This window comes from Macrobrachium rosenbergii, chromosome 15, assembly GCF_040412425.1.
Source record: "Macrobrachium rosenbergii isolate ZJJX-2024 chromosome 15, ASM4041242v1, whole genome shotgun sequence".
NCBI lineage: Eukaryota > Metazoa > Arthropoda > Malacostraca > Decapoda > Palaemonidae > Macrobrachium > Macrobrachium rosenbergii.
Window position 1 is genome coordinate 52,595,856 of NC_089755.1, and position 19,591 is coordinate 52,615,446.

The 19,591-nt window shown below is 36.7% G+C and overlaps 1 long non-coding RNA gene across 1 annotated transcript; it reads right to left on the bottom strand.

Annotated features, from left to right (window-relative positions):
• Positions 1 to 9: 9 nt before the first annotated feature.
• LOC136846417 (uncharacterized) lies at positions 10 to 6,136 on the bottom strand. The gene is made up of 3 exons (XR_010855379.1): positions 5,868 to 6,136; positions 1,531 to 1,727; positions 10 to 502 (listed from the first exon to the last, which is right to left on the bottom strand). It is a non-coding gene; the product is annotated as an uncharacterized lncRNA (long non-coding RNA).
• Positions 6,137 to 19,591: the final 13,455 nt, after the last annotated feature.

A 19,591-nucleotide genomic window follows, 5' to 3' on the forward strand; every position in this document is an offset into this window, starting at 1 on the left:
CCTCCATGACCCCCACCTCCTCCTCCTCCGCCATAGCCTCCTCCTCCAGCTCCTCCACCATAACCTCCTCCTCCTCCATAACCTCCTCCTCCTCCTCCACCATAACCTCCTCCTCCTCCACCATAAGTTCCTCCTCCACCTCCTCCGAATCCAGTTGCTGGAGCACCATAAGACGATGAAGGAGCTCCGTATGAAGTAGATGGAGCACTATAAACGGCTCCGTAACTTCCGCCACCTACGGAAGAAAATGGCGGAAGTAACAATTAAAACATTCCAATAATAATAATAATAATAATAATAATAATAATAATAATAATAATAATAGCCCTCCAGCGCCACTACTCAAACAGACAGTGAGTGAAAACATTTCAATGATAATAAATTCTAAATTTAAAGGGAACTGATTGCCTACCTCCTCCCCCTTTAAATCCTCCTCCTCCTTTGTGTCCTCCTCCTCTCCCCTTTTTCTTCCAGAGGGCCAAGAGTCCCAGCTTCAGAGCACCTGCGTTGGAGAGAGGCAACATCTGTTTAGAACACCTGTTCAGTCTCGTTAGGTAGGCAATGAAGTATAGCGTTCCATTATATTGTCTATTTAATAGATAAATTGGTATACATTAGATATGAATAAATAAACAGATAAATAGGTAATTGAGTATAGTGTTCCACTGTATTGTCAATCAAATAAATTAAATGGTATACATTAGATATGAAAAAATAAATATATAAATAGGTAATTAAGTATAATATTCCATTGTATTACCAATCAAATAAATTAAATGGTATACATTAGATATGAAAAAATAAACAGGTAAACGGGTAATTAAGAATAATATTCCATTGTATTATCAATCAAACAAACAAATTTTTTTATACATTAGATCAAAAAAATAAATACAGAAATAACTATCTTTGCGGCGCACCGTAAGCAATACTAAAGGGGGTATTCGCAGAGCACCTTAGCTCCCAGCTAACTGTTTCCTTCCGTTTAATTTTCACTCTTGACATTGGGTCTCTCCCCCCCTTGACTGTTCAGCTCCTCTGACTTTTTGTTACTCTCTTTCAAGAAAAAATTCTTCGCCAAAAGCTTAGTTATTCCAGAAAAGTTTTAGAGGTTTGATTAATTCATTTATAATAATAACGACTAAGTAAACTATTTACAAAATAATGAAAATAACTAATGATTAACTTGTCACTAAATAATAATAATAATAATAATAATAATAATAATAATAATAATAATAATAATAATAATAATAATAATGATAATAATTACGATTAAGTCATTGCAAAATGGCAATTTATTCTGAACAATACCTTGCAATTCCCTTCCCCTCCTTCGAGACTCCACCGGGAAACTGGCTCTGTTCTGCCGATTTTAACCCCAAATAACAGCAAAACGCATTACAAAACCGAACTCGTAATATCAGCCCTCTTGTGACATCGCTTTAGACAACATATGCTAAAAAACAAAATGTCCGAAAACGAGCATGCGCAATACTGCCTCGAGTTCAAAACTTCCGCGCCACTTACCTAGAAGACCCAGTCCCGCGACCCCGGCTCCAATTCCACCGAGGCCGCTGAGTCCGGCGAGTCCTCCAGTGCCCAGGCCTATTCCTAGGGCCGTTCCAGTGGCTGCGCCAGTGCCGAGGAAAAGTATAGCCTGGACTTGGACGTAGGTCCCCAGCAGGGCCGCCAGGGACGCCAGCATCAGGATGGACATTCGCATCCTGCAACAGGGATATTGGAGAAACAATTTCATCAGTTAATTCGTATCCTTAAAGGTGTAATTTGTGTGTATAGGCTGTAAAACTTTGTTTATATATACAGTATATACAGTAAAACAGAAAATTTAATTTTATGTACAGTAGGTAATATATATATATGTATATATATATATATATATATATATATATATATATATATATATATATATATATATATATATATATATATATATACTGTATATATATATATATATATATATATATATATATATATATATATATATATATATATATATATATATATATATATATATATATATATATATATATATATATATATATATATATATATATATATATATATATATATATATATATATATATATATATATATATATATATATATATATATATAATATATCTTATACATAAAAGTGAATGTTTGTATGTTAGTTCGCTCTAGAAATCCGAACCGCTTGACCGATCTAGACAAATTTGGCACTTGGCCATCATTTGACCCAACATAGACAACAGGGTAGGTTTCAAACCCGTGCCCCCTTCCCCTTCCCACACCCCCTTTCCCTTTGTAGCTTATGTGGTGAATAAACTCCACGGGTTTATCATACCTCATATCGTGTACTCGACACCACAGAAATATATTACTGAAAATGTTTTCCTTTCCCATGATTAATAACACATCCTCGTTTTAGCACACTCTCTTGCTTCTGAAAATAGACAGTTAGTGGTCTTTATCCTTGGCGGAGAGAAAATAGTCCAGTCCTTCTAAAACGCAACGTGACAGATTACAGCCAAAGTCACCTGTCTGCCTAACCAGGCTGAGGTCAGTCGCTTACATGAACTTGCAAGAGTCGTTTCCTCTCAGTGTTTACTCTCTTTTTACATTATATTTCGTAATTCCTTGCGCAAGCACTGCTGGAAAGCCTACATACTTCTATTTTTATGCCATGAGTCTAAGATAATTTACTTACTTGAAAAATCAAGAACTTCCTGAAATATATAAAGTGGTATTTGGCAGTAATTTTAGATCAAGAACGTTCTGGAGTACTGTGCAGTACATGCAGTGGTATTTGGCAGCTGATTTGCCCAAAGCTCAGAGACTGTACGAATGATCTTTCTGGTTGTTTTTTGATTTATTATTTTATGTATTAAACCTATCAACATCTTGCTGAAATAAGTAGTCAACAAGGGAATGGGTTGAGTGAATAGGTTAAGCATCTTTGTAGTTTCTCTGACACAGCGTTTTGACAGAAGCCTTGAGAGTGCTTGCTGAGCTACTAACCTGTTTTTCCCTGTTTTTCCTATTTTTCTTGCTTTCTTCATGCACTTGCTTGTAGCGCGCAGCCTTGAAGTTTTATTGCAGTGTGTATATATATATATATATATATATATATATATATATATATATATATATATATATATATATATATATATGTAAGTGTGTATACAGTATAGAATAGTATATATATATATATATATATACTGTATATATATATATATATATATATATATATATATATATGTGTGTGTGTGTGTGTGTGTGTATACAGAATATATATATACACACATATATGTACTATATATACGTGAGTGTCCGTGTGATTTTAAAATTATTGGATCTGCCCACAACGACATTGAGTTGATGGCGTTGGAATCTTTTTGTAAAAACAACTGTACCTTCGCTAAATAGCCATTCTCCGTCCGCCCAACTGTTTGTAGCCTAATTACCTGTTTGTTGACAACCCACGTTCACTATGGGTAGCTATCAAATGTTGATATTCTCCCTTCCTCTTTTAGTTAACGTTTAGGTCTTGCCTTGTGGGGTGATTCTTTAAAGTTTTCCATTTGTCTTTTATCTAATTCACAAACACTTTTATCTAAAGTGTTTGTAAATTTAAAAGAATTATGGTATATAAGTGGCTTTTTATGTATTTGTAGTCCGTGCGCAATTTGCCGCCGTTGGACTTGCATAATGTGATGTGAAAAACGTCGGAACATACATTATATATATATGTATGTATGTATGTGTGTATATATACATATATATATATATATATATATATATATGTGTGTGTGTGTGTGCATATATTTATACATATATATATTTTTATATATACATATGTTTATTTATATACAGTATATATATGTATATATATAAATATATTTATGTACATATATATATTTATATATATACATATGTATATTTATATATATATAAACATACATATGTATAATATATGTAGAGTCCGATGGGACGGGCAACCTGACGGAAGCAAGAAAGAGAGGGCGGAAGGAAAAAAAGAAGCCAGGAGCGGCATATATCAGTCTGGGAACACTGAAGTAGGTAGAGAACTTTCTCTATTTCTAGGCCACTTGATCATTAAGATATTGTCCTACTGTTCGTGAGGAGAATTATTTGTTATTTATTTATTTTTTCTTTAAAAAAACTGCGAAAGGTATAAAGGAAGTACACTGAATTGATTGAATGTAGAATTTAGGCCAAAGGCCAAGCACTGGGACCTCTAAGGTCATTCAGCGCTGAAACGGAAATTGAGAGGAAAAGGGTTGAAAGGTGTAACAGGAGGAAAACCTCAAAGCAGTTGCACTATGAATCAATTGTTAAGAGAGGGTGGAAAGTAAGGTGGAAGAAAGAGAATATGAAAGGAGGTACAGTAAAAGGAATGAAAGGGGTTGCAGCAAGGGGCCGAAGGCACGCTGCAAAGAACGAAGTAGATTAATCATTAAGAAAATAAAGAGCAGTAATAATAAATAGAAAATAGGTATAGATGAGTTATCTCAGCGTAAAGTATTCATTGCTAGCAATGTCATGATTAAGACTGAACTAATTTTTAAAAATGGAACAGGATATGAAAGTGTTCTGTGAAATACATATTCTCGCAATAACTCAATGAATTTATGGTAAAATGAACACTTGTTGCTAATTGCTCTCATTATTCTTTTACACTCCCAGAACAAAAGCGATTTCCGTCTTGAAGTTTTTTTTTTTTACCAAATTATTTTAGCGCGAGCCAGCGACAACCACTAATTGCTGGGTGATTTTGCAATATCAGGAAATGACGAGATAGATAAGTGGACGCGAAGTTATGATTAGGTTCGTCTGAAAGTGGGTTTTAGAAGACTGGGATTGAATTAGCATGAATAGGTTGGAATGCGACCCGTTTGTACGCTCTACAATTATCCTTAAGATCTTGTGAAAGTTGTTTTAATAATTCATAATTTAATCTAATGAAAAAAGTTGAAACAGGCAAAGCTAAAATGTACAGATGTCAGAATCCGGTTTTATGTATATATATATATATATATATATATATATATATATATATATATATATATATATATATATATATATATATATATGTGTGTGTATTTTATAAATATGAATATATATTATATATATATAATATATATATGTAACAAAAAAAAATATATATATATACATATATATGTGTGTGTGCGTTTATAAATGTATGAATATATATATATATATATATATATATATATATATATATATATATATATATATACATATATGAATTAATTTTATCACATCACCGTGATTCATATACAAGCATTAAGCTAGAAATGTCCTTTAATATCCAATTCGCTCTACCTCGGAAATAATATATTTTCATATACGTTAGCCGAAGGGGAATTTTGCAATTGTTCAGAAAAAGTTGAGTATGCTTATGACATTGTTGTATTCATTTATAACGCGAGAGTTAACATATTTTTAACGCTCAAAATGAACTGATGATTCTCTGATTCAAAATACTGAGTAGTGTAACGAGAAGTAGTTTTGAGTCACGACTGAAAAAAAAAACATTAAGGTTTCAATTAGGGCCAATCACATAATCACATTTTGATCTGGCATCTAAGGACCAATAGGGCTTCAAGTTGGTGCAGAACGACCAATCAGAGCCCACTCTCACTTGGTAACCGTCTTGTTTACCATAAAATTTGACAACCACCACTCGAAATCACATTTTCTTTATTATCACTAAATCTGGATCGTTTCCCATTCACTGCGGACTTAGGCGCGATGAAGACCTCTCGTCCAGTTAACACCAACACACTTAATCAGTCTTAATTAGTCTCATCACTGACCTTTTCTCTCACCTCGCGACGCCTGCCACAGAGAAGGCGGGAAATCAAGCCAAAAGTTTGAGGAGGCCTTTGAAACTCCTACCTCTCCTTCCCCTCCTCCTCCTCTTCTTGTGCTTCTCTTCCTTAGAGGCACTCTTTTAGCTTGGAGATGCGTGGTGGAGGATTCCTCTCCACCTTCGGATGTTAAGAATAGCTTCGGTGTGAGGCTACCAAGGAAGTGAAGCCACCGGGGCTGAAGAGAACCGCTTATATAGCGCATGCGCACTTTCCCCCGGAACGCCTTTGCACAAGAGGAGGGAAGGTTCTCGGAGATGCGGTACATACTTATTCTCTGAGTTCCCCTGGCGTGAACTGACGCATTCACAGGGGATGAGTCCTATTCTAATACATGAATTCAGGGCAGGTCCTAAAGACACAAACGCAAGACAGGTCCTTTTAGACAAACGAGGTAAGTGTATGTTCTACAGACAAACAAACGAAGGGCGGATCCTACAGACTCACAAACGAAGGGCAGTTCTTATAAAGAAGTGATGGGCTTGCCCTACAGACACATAAACGAAGTCATGTCTTGCAGACAAACAAACGCAGGACAGGTCCTACAAGCAGACAAGCATAGAAGAGAGTGGCAGGTCGTACAGACTAGCAAACAAAAGGCGGTAACATCTGAACGAAGGGCTGCAGTGTCGAAATTTTCTGTAGAAATGAACACCGAACCGATGTTATGCTTCTTTTAGAAGTGGACCCAGGTATCAACTTGTGTACTTTAGTACATCGCGTAAAGTACATTGTGTAAACCACCATAATTCCATGATTCACTTTAAAAAATAGAGCTGGGCCAAAAGTGAAAGAACTCATTTGTTTACTGTCATATCGTTGTCTTTGGTGTAAGATTATAAAAATTATAAAACTGATTTACTATATGAATAATATTATGACCATTCATTAAATATTCATGAATTTCAAAATGTTCACCTCTGAGACGGCCGAGTGTTAAATATACCATAAAAAAATGTAAGTGAGAAATCTGAAACGTGGCATTCCAAGACATCTGTAGAGATATTCCACTGATGAATGGTGAGAGAGAGAGAGACGAAGAGAGAGAGAGAGGAAGGGTAGGGTTTCACTACTATATAAGAGAAAATGAATAAGAATGACATTGTGATCTGAGGGCAAAGCGTGACGTTGAATTTTCATTCTGTTTGGCTAAAGTAGTTCGAGCAGGAGATGGACCTTGGTTTAAGGATTTAGAATGAAGCAACGTATTCCACAAATGAAGAAAACTAAATATTGCTAATGCCTGTGTTTCCCACTGCAAGATGTTGCCTGAAGTCTTGGGTGCTATTAACAAATACACCTCTGTCATTATTTGCACGGGGATTCAAGGGTAGACTTTTTTTTTTGGTTTAATTAAGGAATGTTTATAACTTGTTCTTGACTTTGTATTTGAAATAGGTTATAGTCTCGTGACAGCACGGGTTCTTGCTCTTTAGAATAACCAGTTAGCTAATATATATACATATATATATATATATATATATATATATATATATATATATATATATATATATATATATATATATGTTTAAAGCCAATCTTCGTTCTTTTTCATTTTTCTTAATGTTAAATGTACGGTTCACTACGAAAATATAAAGATCAGGAATGGGGTAAATACATCATCACACAATACACACGCACGAAAAAATTAATTAAATAAATACGCGAATATATATCTATGTATATATACATTTTTTATATATGTATATGTATATATATGTTTTATATATATATAATATATATATACATATATATATATATATATATATATATATATATATATATATATATATATATATATATATCCTGAAATGCAATCGTTCAAACAACAACAAAAAATAAAAAGAGAGAGAGAGAAAAAAAAACTTTCAAAAACGTCTTTGAAAACCAAATATACTTTAAACGCCATATATTCAACCTGAAATTTGTGTAAAAGATCAGAGAGACGAACTCTATCAAAACTCCTTTTCAAAGCACTTTGAGAATCATCCTTCAAAGCACTTTTCAATCCTCTCGCTAATCATCCGTCCAATTCGGGGTGATTTATAGCCTCCGACAGATGCAAGTTGGTAATTATCGATATATCATCTCAAAGGAGAAATTTCGCTTTGCGGTCGGCTTGATTGATTGGATCGGTAACTTGAGTAGCTGGCGTCACATGGCGCAGTAAGATACATGGCAGTGTTCCTCAAGGTAGAATCTTACGTTGTTGTATTTTATCTTTATTATATTCTAAGTCGTGGCAGAAGTAATCCATTATACCTATCTATTTGAGTCATGCGCAGACGTATGCGTATGATACATGTGCTACTATTACCATGCATATATACGTGCGTATTATGCATATGTATTGTCGTACGATAGAATACATACCTATTAAAAAATCAGTCGGTTTGATTATTATTTGAGTTAAGTTACTTCGATGATATTTAGGTTTCACCCGTTTAAGTATTTTTCGAGTAAAAAAGATAATATTAAGTTACGGTAAATTTGTGTTAACTTTGATCTAAGTTTGTGTTCAGCAAATTTCGCCTCAGGCTGCATTAAAAAAAAAACTCTTCTGTAATAAAAATATTCAATTTCAAAAGACATGGTGCCTATATGGACCCTTGCAAGTCTTCTTGCAAAATAAGAAGCATTTCCGCTGCCTTCGGCTGAGCAGTTGCTCCGAGGCGATTTCCTCAAAGAAACCAAATGAGAAAACCAAAAGCCTGTTTTTTTAGACTCGCTCGCGAGCTGTCATAAAGCATTAGAGCCTCTTATTGTGCAATTGTCAAGCGCTTGAGTCTCGCTTGTGAGGGATCGTGGAACGTCTGTTATCGGGAAGTCACTCCGTCTATACGTTTCAGGAAGTCACTCCGTCTATACATTTCAGGAAGTCACTCCATCCATACATTTCAGGAAGTCACTTCGTCTATGCATTTCAGGAAGTCACTCCGTCTATACATTTCAGGAAGTCACTCCATCTATACGTTTCAGGAAGTCACTCCGTCTATACATTTCAGGAAGTCACTCCATCTATACATTTCAGGAAGTCACTCCGTCTATACATTTCAGGAAGTCACTCCATCTATACACTTCAGAAGGTCACTCCATCTATGCATTTCAGGACATTTCAGGAAGTCACTCCGTTCAAACATTTCAGGAAGTCACTCCACCTATACATTTCAGGAAGGCACTCCATCTATACACTTCAGGAAGTCACTCCGTATATACATTTCAGGAAGTCACTCCGTCTATGAATTTCAGGAAGTTACTCCATCTATACATACATTGCAGTCTTGAAAAACGACGGGTTTTAGAAAAATGGATTTTAGCGATCAAGCGTTTTTCCCTGCAAGGTGTTGAGAAGTTGCTCTTCATGCATCTTTAATTTTTCTATTTCATCTTGGCGATATTCTTCAAAATAGCCAAGGAGGCCACACGTATTGCCATTTGTTTCAGAGATATACCCAGTATATTTTAATCGTCATGAGAGAGAGAGAGAGAGAAAAGTATCTAGTTCCACAAAAACATGGCGTCTTTCCTGAAGGACGTAACAAGATAACATTTATTTATGGCTATGCCAAAACTGCGACAGAAGAACTGGTATTAATGCCCTATAAAATAGATTAAATAATTGCCGCCACCTCTTCATACAAATCACACTCATACATGCATACATACAATATGAGTGTGTATGTACGTATGTATATACACATTCTTGACTGAATACAACATTGTTTCCTTGTTTTTAATTACTAGCACGCGCACATCTCCATTGACGTAAATATATGCAACGTTCTCACGTCAAATATTTCTCCAGCTGCCGCCATAAACTTCGAGAAGTGACAACACGTTCTCACAGTGACGATACGAATTCACGACGAGTGTACAAGTATGAGACGAGCGGAAGTCAATTAGAGTGACATCATAACAAGGATTACATCACCTGAAGTCACCCACGTTCTCCTGTAGCTCTGAGGTCGCAAACAAATGAGCGTGATTCTCGGTCGTATAATATTTGGGGTCCATCTGCACTGACAGATAAAAGACTCTTGAGATGGTTTGCATCTGAATTATGCGTCACTCACTGAAGCTTGAGGATGTTTTTGAAGGACGAAGGTTCGATTATCCAGTTGGTAAATCATGTTACTCTTTACTTCTTCCTTTCTCTTGAATTCTTTTTTTCTTATGGCTGTTTATTTTTTATTGTTATCAGCTAACAGTTGTATTGTAGGGATGTAAACGCACTTTGAGCATAGAGTGTAGTTTTTATATATGCTATTTTTTTTATAATGCAGTAGTAAAATACAAACTATATTCTAGTTATAATCTTCATGGGCTATCATTCATAAATACATTCCTTCCAAAATGTGGCCTGTGAAATTCCCCGCCCTCTTTTGTATATTATGAATGACTCAACTTGCCTCTTTCTAAGAGGCGGATCTGCTATCAGTGAACCGCGTCAATAACCTAGATATTGTAACGCCAGTTTTAGTAGACATAATCAGTCAATCAGTGCTATCACTGAAGGAGTGAAATCTTGCCCGTCTCGGTCGTCCTCTTCACTTCAAAAAAAGCAGGTGATACAATGAAAACACAGAAAATATTTCTACCACTACCGCAATAGTAGTAGTAGTAGGAATTAACCTTTGGAACGGCTCTTTGCTTCTTCAGTGATGTCAATCGGCCTTTGCAACGGCTCCTTGTCTCGCTCTGGTTTTCTTTCGGTGTTTTCTTTTCTACTGTTTATCTTGCAAAGATAACGGGGGAAAAATATCCTAAATGCTGGTGAGTGTACTTTCACTCTCAGTCTATATCTGGAAGAAAGTAAACAGTTTCTATCGGGTGAAAGTTACGCCACCGAATGGCTCTTTAGTTTTCGGAAGCAGAGCGTAATTCGAAATCTCTCTCTCTCTCTCTCTCTCTCTCTCTCTCTCTCTCTCTCTCTTTTAATATTTGTGTCTAACAGAATCTCTCTCTCTCTCTCTCTCTCTCTCTCTCTCTCTCTCTCTCTCTCTCTCAATCTGAGATCTTTTTAACATTTGTCTAACAGAATCTCTCTCTCTCTCTCTCTCTCTCTCTCTCCTTAACATTAGTGGCCCCAACAGAATCTCTCTCTCTCTCTCTGCTCTTCTTAACATTAGTGAGTCCAACAGAATCTCTCTCTCTCTCTCTCTCTCTCTCTCTCTCTCTCTCTCTCTCTCTCTCAATGTACCTGCATGTAAAAGTTTAAACTTACTGATTTGCACAGTCAGCACAATAAGCCCATCCATTAAAGCCATACAAAGAAGGGATCCATTAACCCATTCTTTAAAGAAAGGGGCTCATCAATTTAACCTGTGATGTCTTCATTCAAAAACCTTTTATCGTAAAGCTGAAGAAAAATGTTGGTCTAAATTTGCTGAAATAATAAGACTGGTTATGAAATTATTCTACACTTTCATTAGTGATTTTGACTTAATACGTTGGTTTTCAAAATTCAACTCGATGGGTGCAGTTGTGAATTGTATAATTACTATATATTGATATTTAAATTCCATTAATCTGAGGGAAAGAGTTAAAACTCATTCATTCATTTACACATTCCGTCATTATTCAAAGAATTATTTAAAGAAATATTTACTAAACAATTTTCGGTTCTTTCATTAACTTCATAAAGTAGGTTGACGGGGTTAGGGCAAAATTTATTTCAATTTGAAGACTGAAATTAAACACTTCATTTTTAGTTTTCTGTAAAAGAAAACTATTGTGCCGGCTTTGTCTGTCCGTCCAACTTTAGTCTGTCTGCACTTTTTGCTGTCTGCCCTCAGATCTTAAAAACTACTGAGGCTAGAGGGCTGCAAATTGGTATGTTGATCATCCACCCTCCAATCATTAAACATACCAGATTACAGCCATCTAGCCTCAGTAATTTTTATTTTATTTAAGGTTAAAGTTAGCCATAATCGTGCGTCTGGCGACGATATAGGCCAGGCCACCACCGGGCAGTGGTTAAAGTTTCACGGGCCGCGGCTCATACAGCATTATACCGAGACCACCGAAAGATAGATCCGTTTTCGTTGGCCTTGATTATACGATGTACAGAAAACCCGATTGAGCCGAAGAAACTTGGGCGCATTTTTTTTTTTTATTTTTCTTTTTTTAGTATATTCCGTTTGCCTATCGTATTTGTCGAGAACATTACAAACATTACAGAGTGTTTGTTTGAATCTGTTTGCAATTGCATTACTGCTAATGCAATGGCTTGTTTATTTCTTTTTGTTTTTGTTTACTAAACACAGTGGCATAGACCTTAGTGCGTTTACCATTTTTCCTCGGAAGATAAGGGTCGCATGAGAGACGTTATATTATTAAATATGTTATCGATTGAATAACTTGTAAAATAAATCTAAAAATCAATTAATCCAAGAATTAATTGACAGAAAATGTAATCAACGCTATGATTCTGCAAAAAAAAAATCATAACGTTGATATTACCTCGTCAATACCTTGTCAGTTTGTGGCAAGTTAATTTATTATTTTTTTTATTTTTTGCATGTTGAAATAAAAGAAACCAAAAAAAAGTGATAGCTTGTTTCTGCTGTCAATTACTCTTACGTAGCTGTGCGGTAAAACTGGATAGCTCAGGTTCGAAATTACTGGTTAACGTGATCTCCGAAGCAGTGTCCATGAAAGTTGCCCCCATTAAATATGACCTAACCTTTACTAGATAATCAAAATGAATTATAAGCAACACTTACAAAGTTCGTAATCGGTCACCCATGTGGATGTTTAAGTAAACAAATCGATAAAAACTTATATATAATTTGAGCGAATGCAGAAATGTACAGCGAAAACTAAACACAAGATTATAGCGGTCGGCTTCGAATCCATCCTACGACAGAAACGGATGTAATACCTAAGTATTTTGGTCAGCTTCAAATCCATCCTACGACAGAAAAGGATGTAACACCTAAATATTTTGGTCAAAAAAGATGCTTCTGTAGAAAGTGAAATGCAACAAAGCATTTCAGGATCACGTAGCCAAAACAATAAACATGAGTGAAAAGAGAGAGAGAGAGAGAGAGAGAGAGAGAGAATAATAGCTTCTGTTTTCTTAGATGAAAAGAACTATAGATACAGTCACTCTCGAATAACTTTGCGATTGTGCATCGTCAGTCAACCGTCGTGATATTTGCCACAAAGGGAGAGATTCCGACTGCAAGATTTCCAGAGCTAATTAGAGCACGGTCGGAACTTGGACGGGTGGCCATCTACGTCCCACGTAAACGTCTATCTGTAAGGACGTGGTCATAGGGCTAGCAACCTCATCCCGTAAATCAGTGTCCCGAAATTTAACTTTAAGCTTAAAATTACACGTAAGCTCTCTCTGTCTCTCTTAGGACAAACCAGTCAGCGCTAGACAGTCTCTCTCTCTCTAAGACTGACAAGTTAAGGGGATAAAACTCTCTCTCTCTCTCTCTCTCTCTCTCTCTCTCTCTCTCTCTCTCTCTCTCTCTCTCCCCCTAGATTCTTCGTTGGACTGGTCGGTACCGTTCTCGGCTAGCACTCTGCAGGGCCCGAGTTCGAATCTCCGGCCGGCCAAATAAGTCTAATCCTTCGGGCCAGCCCTAGGAGAGCTGTTAATCAGCTCAGTGGTCTGGTTTAATTAAGATATACTTAACCTTTCTCTCTCTCTCTCTTTAAGACTGACAAGTTAAGGAGATAAAGCTCTCTCTCTCTCACTTCAAGACTGACAAGCTAGAGATAAAGAGGTCTCTCTCTCTCTCTCCCTCTCACTTTAAGACTAACAAGTTAGGGAGATGAAGAGCTCTCTCTCACTCTCTCTCTCTCTCTAAAAGACTGACAAGTTAGGGAGATAAAGAACGTAAACGATCAACTATTACGACACCAGCGATTATTACCTGTTGATGAGAGCGCCATCTGAAAATACCTCCATCCATTCATCCCACCCTCGGAGTGTTTGCCAGTTCCTACCATAACAGCCCAATTACCTCGAACCACCGCCTCATTTCAGGTGTTTACGGGCCCTCGAGGAGTTGATCCTTATCTTTGTTGTTGATTTTGGTAACCAGGAATTCTTCTATAGGCTTTTTTCTTATTACTCAGAGAGAGAGAGAGAGAGCCGAGAACCCAGTTCTGCTGTTGTGTAACTGAACGTATCCAGTCACGTGACCAGGTTTGTTTACTTGACACAAATCATAACAGTAGCCTTCTTTCTGTGAGTGCAGAGTTGTTCCAACACTTTTTTTTTATTCAGAATGTGTGTTATTATTGTGTCTGAATTCCCTGTTCAGTCCATTTAGAAATGAGTTTTGAAGATCCCTGCAAATCCGTGTACCCCACACTCGAAAACAGCCACGAGAGGTGTATCGGGACAGATATAGTAGCAGTCGCCTTGTGTTGAAATCTACAGGCGCAGCAGTATTTTGTGGCTTTTTCTGAAAAGATGGGTGACTTGTTAACAACAGTACCTTACAAATCAATGTCCTTTGTGATGTCTGAGGTAAGAAAATCAAACAAGTTAGTTCGCTTGTGGCCTTAGCCTACTACATAGTCGTGCATGCATATAGGCCTACACTGCACCTTGCAAAATAGGTCTACCTCGTCGTCCGGTTCTGGTGGTTTTTCAGTATCTATGGCTCTAGTGTATGTGACCACACCATTTTTTCAGCTCTCTGCACCTAAACATCTATGATGTCCACAGCCTTCCTACACAACAGACTAAACCTGATGCGTGCCAATACTGCTGTTTTTGTTGTTGTAGAGTAAACCGGCCTTATGACAGCACGAACGCTCGCCCCTGGAGCAGCCGGAAGCGACTGGTGATGGCGGAAAAACAAAGATCGCGAACTTCTTTTAATATGCAAATGCGTCCCCTTGGTTACGACACTAGTTAGAGTGAGCGTGAGCTTTCTGACTCACTTTTCTATGTAAGGAAATTTGCCAGAGTTCAGACGGGGTCATTTGCCAGCGCCCTCAGTCACGCGAAGTAGTGTTTATGACCACTCGGAGATATAAACCTGTACCGGTCTCGAACGCGTTTGGGATGTTTTTTTTTGCTATCGTTTTCTCAAGTGTTGCGTAAATGCGTATACGTCTATTTGAAGTTTGGACTTTCATTTTCTGGCCGTTGCTATATTCATCAAGATTTCGCTACATTTCTTTTTTTATTGGGGTCTCTCTCTCTCTCTCTCTCTCTCTCTCTCTCTCTCTCTCTCTCTCTCTCTCTCTCTCTGTGTTTACCATATTATTTGAAGGTTGATTTCTATTTGTTTCATATGAGTCTGTGCTTAATAATAATAATAATAATAATAATAATAATAATAATAATAACATTAATAATAATAATAATAATAATAATAACGGGAAAAATCTAGACTAACCATTCAATCAGTCGGTCAATTATGTTGTTGTCGATTTTGATAACCAATGTTGCTCCAGAATAAATGCAGTCCATCATTAAATAATACTCTTTATTTTGACATTCGTTCAGTAATATTGTTCTAAATACTTTTCCATCTCTGGTTCATGTTTGATAACTCAGGGATTCGAGAAAGTAAAAAATAAAAAAAAAGAAAAAGCATAGAACGGAGATGCAAAGCGATGAAAGACAATCGACTCTATCATTCAATAAAGCAACGATAAACAAATCAATTAATTTTTCAGCCAATCAATAATTGAATGCACAACTGCATATACCGACCTTGATTCCTCTCTCTCTCTCTCTCTCTCTCTCTCTCTCTCTCTCTCTCTCTCTCTCTCTCTCTCCTTCGCAAGACTTTTTTCTGTATTTTTTATTATATTCGAGCAGAGACCAGATAGATATTAGATAAATAAATGAACATGCAAATAGACAGGCAGATAGATTCCTCGAGGAGGAATCAAGAACGTAAAAAAACGGAAGGAGAAAAAGAGTAAATAACGGAGATGAAAAGCGATGAAAAAAAAAAAATACAATTTCGAATCTGTCCGGATACAAGAAAGTAAAAGGCTATTACGGAGGACCTCCTAGGAGTGGCGAGGTCCTGGGAGGGGGAGGGGTGGAAATTGGAAGGATTTGGTTGTTTAATTTATGTTACACCATCTGCCACGGTCTCCTAACTTGTGTGCTTGCATGCGCACGTGTGTGTTTGCGGTTGTTTGTGCTTGTGTGTCTGTACACCTCTTAATAACTTGCTCAGATAGCTTCCTTCACAGTTTGTCAAGCATAAGTTACTTGGAATGTGAGAAGACTTGACTATCTGCCTGTATATCTGCATGTCCTTTAATTTATCCAATATCTATCTAGCCACTGCTCGAATATAAAAAAAATTGCAGAAGAAAGTCTTACGAAGGAGAGAGAGAGAGAGAGAGAGAGAGAGAGAGAGAGAGAGAGAGGTTACTGTCATTCACATAATTCACAGGCCTTTTGCCGTAAGAATCAGTCATCGACATGTTGGCTACATGTTGTCGATCTGATCATTTTCTGCTTGGAAATTCGAGTAGCAAAAACGTTAACGCACAGATGACCCCCTTTTTCTCTACATAGTTCTCACGCCAAAGTGAGAGAGAAAGAGAGAAAAGAGAGAGAGAGAGAGAGAGGTTGGTTGATTCGTCACTTCGCTCTGTTTGCTCTAGGGAAGGGTTGACAGGTAAACACGTCACTATTTACGTTTAAGGAACTTGTTGGCTGCTTCGTTTGTACATTATTTTTCGTTCTTTTATTATTTTAGTCTATACCTTTTCATTTTGCTTCATTCCTTTTACTGTACCTCCTTCCATATTCTTTCTTCCATCTTACTTTCCACCCTCTCCTAACAATTGATTCATATTGCAACTGCAAGGTTTTCCTCCTGTTACACCTTTCAGACCTTTTACTGTCAATTTCCGTTTCAGCGCTGGCGACCTCATAGATCCCAGCGCTTGGCCCTTGGCCTAAATTCTATATTCGTTTTAATTCAATTCAATTTTCCTTCTACGGCATGAACAGATACCAAAATTATCTTCTACAAGGATAAAATTACCCAAATAAAACAGTAAGAAATGCGCAAAATGATTATTATTTTGGTTCAGCCAAGACCAAAAAAAATGAAGACAGAAAAATCCTTAAAAAAAAGTAGAACGCACCTGGACAAAAAAAATGAAGACAAAAATCCTTAAAAAGAAAAAGAACGCATCTGGACTAAAAAAAAATGAAGACAGAAAAATCCTTAAAAAAAAAAAAAAAAAAAAATCTGTTAAAGGGTCTGCCAAAGATTTTGCAGATCAGTCGAGAGATGACTTTGCAAAGTTAACTGTACTTTGTTGAATGATTCGTGACTTGATGAACTTGATCCTTCTTCAGTAGTTTTCGAGGTTTGATTATTCTGACTTAATCTCTACTTCGCAGACTAGATCGTGACTTCGTTGAGTCAGTTAGGTTTCAACATTGATTTCAAGTTGCAGTTGTTGTCAACTGAACTGACCATACGTCTGCACGGGCTCTTGCCCCTGGAGCAGCCTGTGGTTTGTGTTATTTGCCAACAACGTATCTCAAGATTCGCTAGAGTTGTAGGTGTAGGTTTTTGTGGATTTTATCGTGATTTTGTGGGCTTGCTTGTGCAAGCAACACCCACTTTTTATAGTTATTACTTTTCCCCCTCATTCGTGATGGACAAAACCACAAGCGCTTTAATGATCTTCGTATATCACAGCATAGTTTGAGAAGAACGCGATTATATGTTTTGAAAAACCAGGAAACAAATATTGACGAAAATAATAAAGAAGCTATTTAAACATTCCAATAAATATGGTGAAGACGACGTTCAATCAATATATACGAGAATGACGTAGCGGGAGGTGAACAAATATCCCAGCAAAATGTCGAAGAAGAAGAAGAAGATGAAGAAACCAGAGGATTTCATTTAAAAAAAAACTAAAAAGAAATACGAAGTAAACAAGAACGTGGACTGCGATGACAGTAAGAGAGAGCGGAGTGAAAAGGGAAACGATAAAGAAGAAGAAGCTATTTAAGGAAATATCCGCAACAATTACGGGGAAAAATAATCTGAATTCGGACGAAAATAGCCAGCCATCATTAAAACGCTCGAGCGCTCTTGATAGTTAGCGGCTCTGGTTAGCAGTTGGTCTCATGCAACTGTCGTCATCCTTAGCCGCTTCTCAAGTTATTTGGGACGAAGGGGATAAAATCCAAATTGGTTTCTTGGAATAGTGCTTCTCTCTCTCTCTCTCTCTCTCTCTCTCTCTCTCTCTCTCTCTCTCTCTCTCTTTTAATGTTTATGTTACTGTGTTTCTTATTAAAGCATCGTTTAACCGTCATGGCGAAAATAGTTTTGTTGAAGTTCGCAGAAATGAAATGTATTATTATTATTATTATTATTATTATTATTATTATTATTATTATTATTATTATTATTATTGCTGTTGGTCGCATAAAATGACAATAAAAGACAATATCATTATCATTCACAATAATTATAATAAGGCGTCAGCAATTCTTATAATCACAATATCATTATCATTTAGAATAATGACAATAATACCTTTTCAAGTCTTACAGTGACGATCATCATCATTGCTATCATCATCATCATCATTCCCCCTTAGAACAGCAGCAACAACATCTTAAAACACAAAAAATAACGGAGAACTTCCACTTATTGACTAATGCTTTGCTAATGCTTGCCTGGAGGCAAAGGAATTTCATACGAAACTGAAGAATAGCTGAAGCGGTTCAAACACCAGACGCGGTTAACGATTGAAGCATCGCCGAAGACCGCAGCTTGCAACCGCTCAAGGGATTAAGCAAGCAAGAAAGTGAGCAAGCGAAAAAGTATCACAAATCTAATTTCGGAAGTGTTAGCTTGGCCCTGCCTCTAAAATATTCTACGGAAACGCTGATTGAAATACAACATAGCTAGAATTAGATTCGACAAATCACAATGACGTCATCTGGGTCGCAGGAATCATAGGAGTTACGTAAGAAATAGAGAGGAATTTATACTTGTAGGCTTCGCTGACAGCTGTAGTAGCCATTATTGTTCTGATAACAAAGTGCTTTCTGTTTCAGTCTGTTCTTGATTATCGCCTTTTCCCGCAAGCACAAGATGCCACTTCCGGGTCGCTTCAGTCGAAAATATACGCGTAATACCCCTGTCTTCGTAAGTAAGTCCCCGCACTGGGGTAGTACCGTCAGTCCACCTCACGCGGTGCGCTGCAGGCATTACTTAAGCTTCTTTGCAGCGTCCTTTCGGCCCCTAGCTGCAACCCCTTTCATTCCTTTTAATGTACTTCCCTTCATATTCTCTTTCTTCCATCTTACTTTCCACCATCTCGTAACAGTTGTTTCATAGTGCAACCTCTTTGAGGTTTTCCTCCTGTTACACCTTCCAGACATTTTTAATCTCAATTTTCCTTTCAGCGCTGAATGACCTCTAAGTCCCAGCGCTTGGCCTTTGGCCTAAATTTTATATTCCAGTCCATTCCATTATTATTATTATTATTATTATTATTATTATTATTATTATTATTATTATTATTATTATATAAAAGTAAAAAATGCCATTAACTTGGTAATCGACCTTTCACTGAACAGAGAACCTTAAAGAAATTAATATTAATAAAAAAAAATTTTATACAGACATCTATCAAAGTTACCACGTCAGTTTTTTTATTGTCACTGAATTAAGGCTTTAGACTTGTGC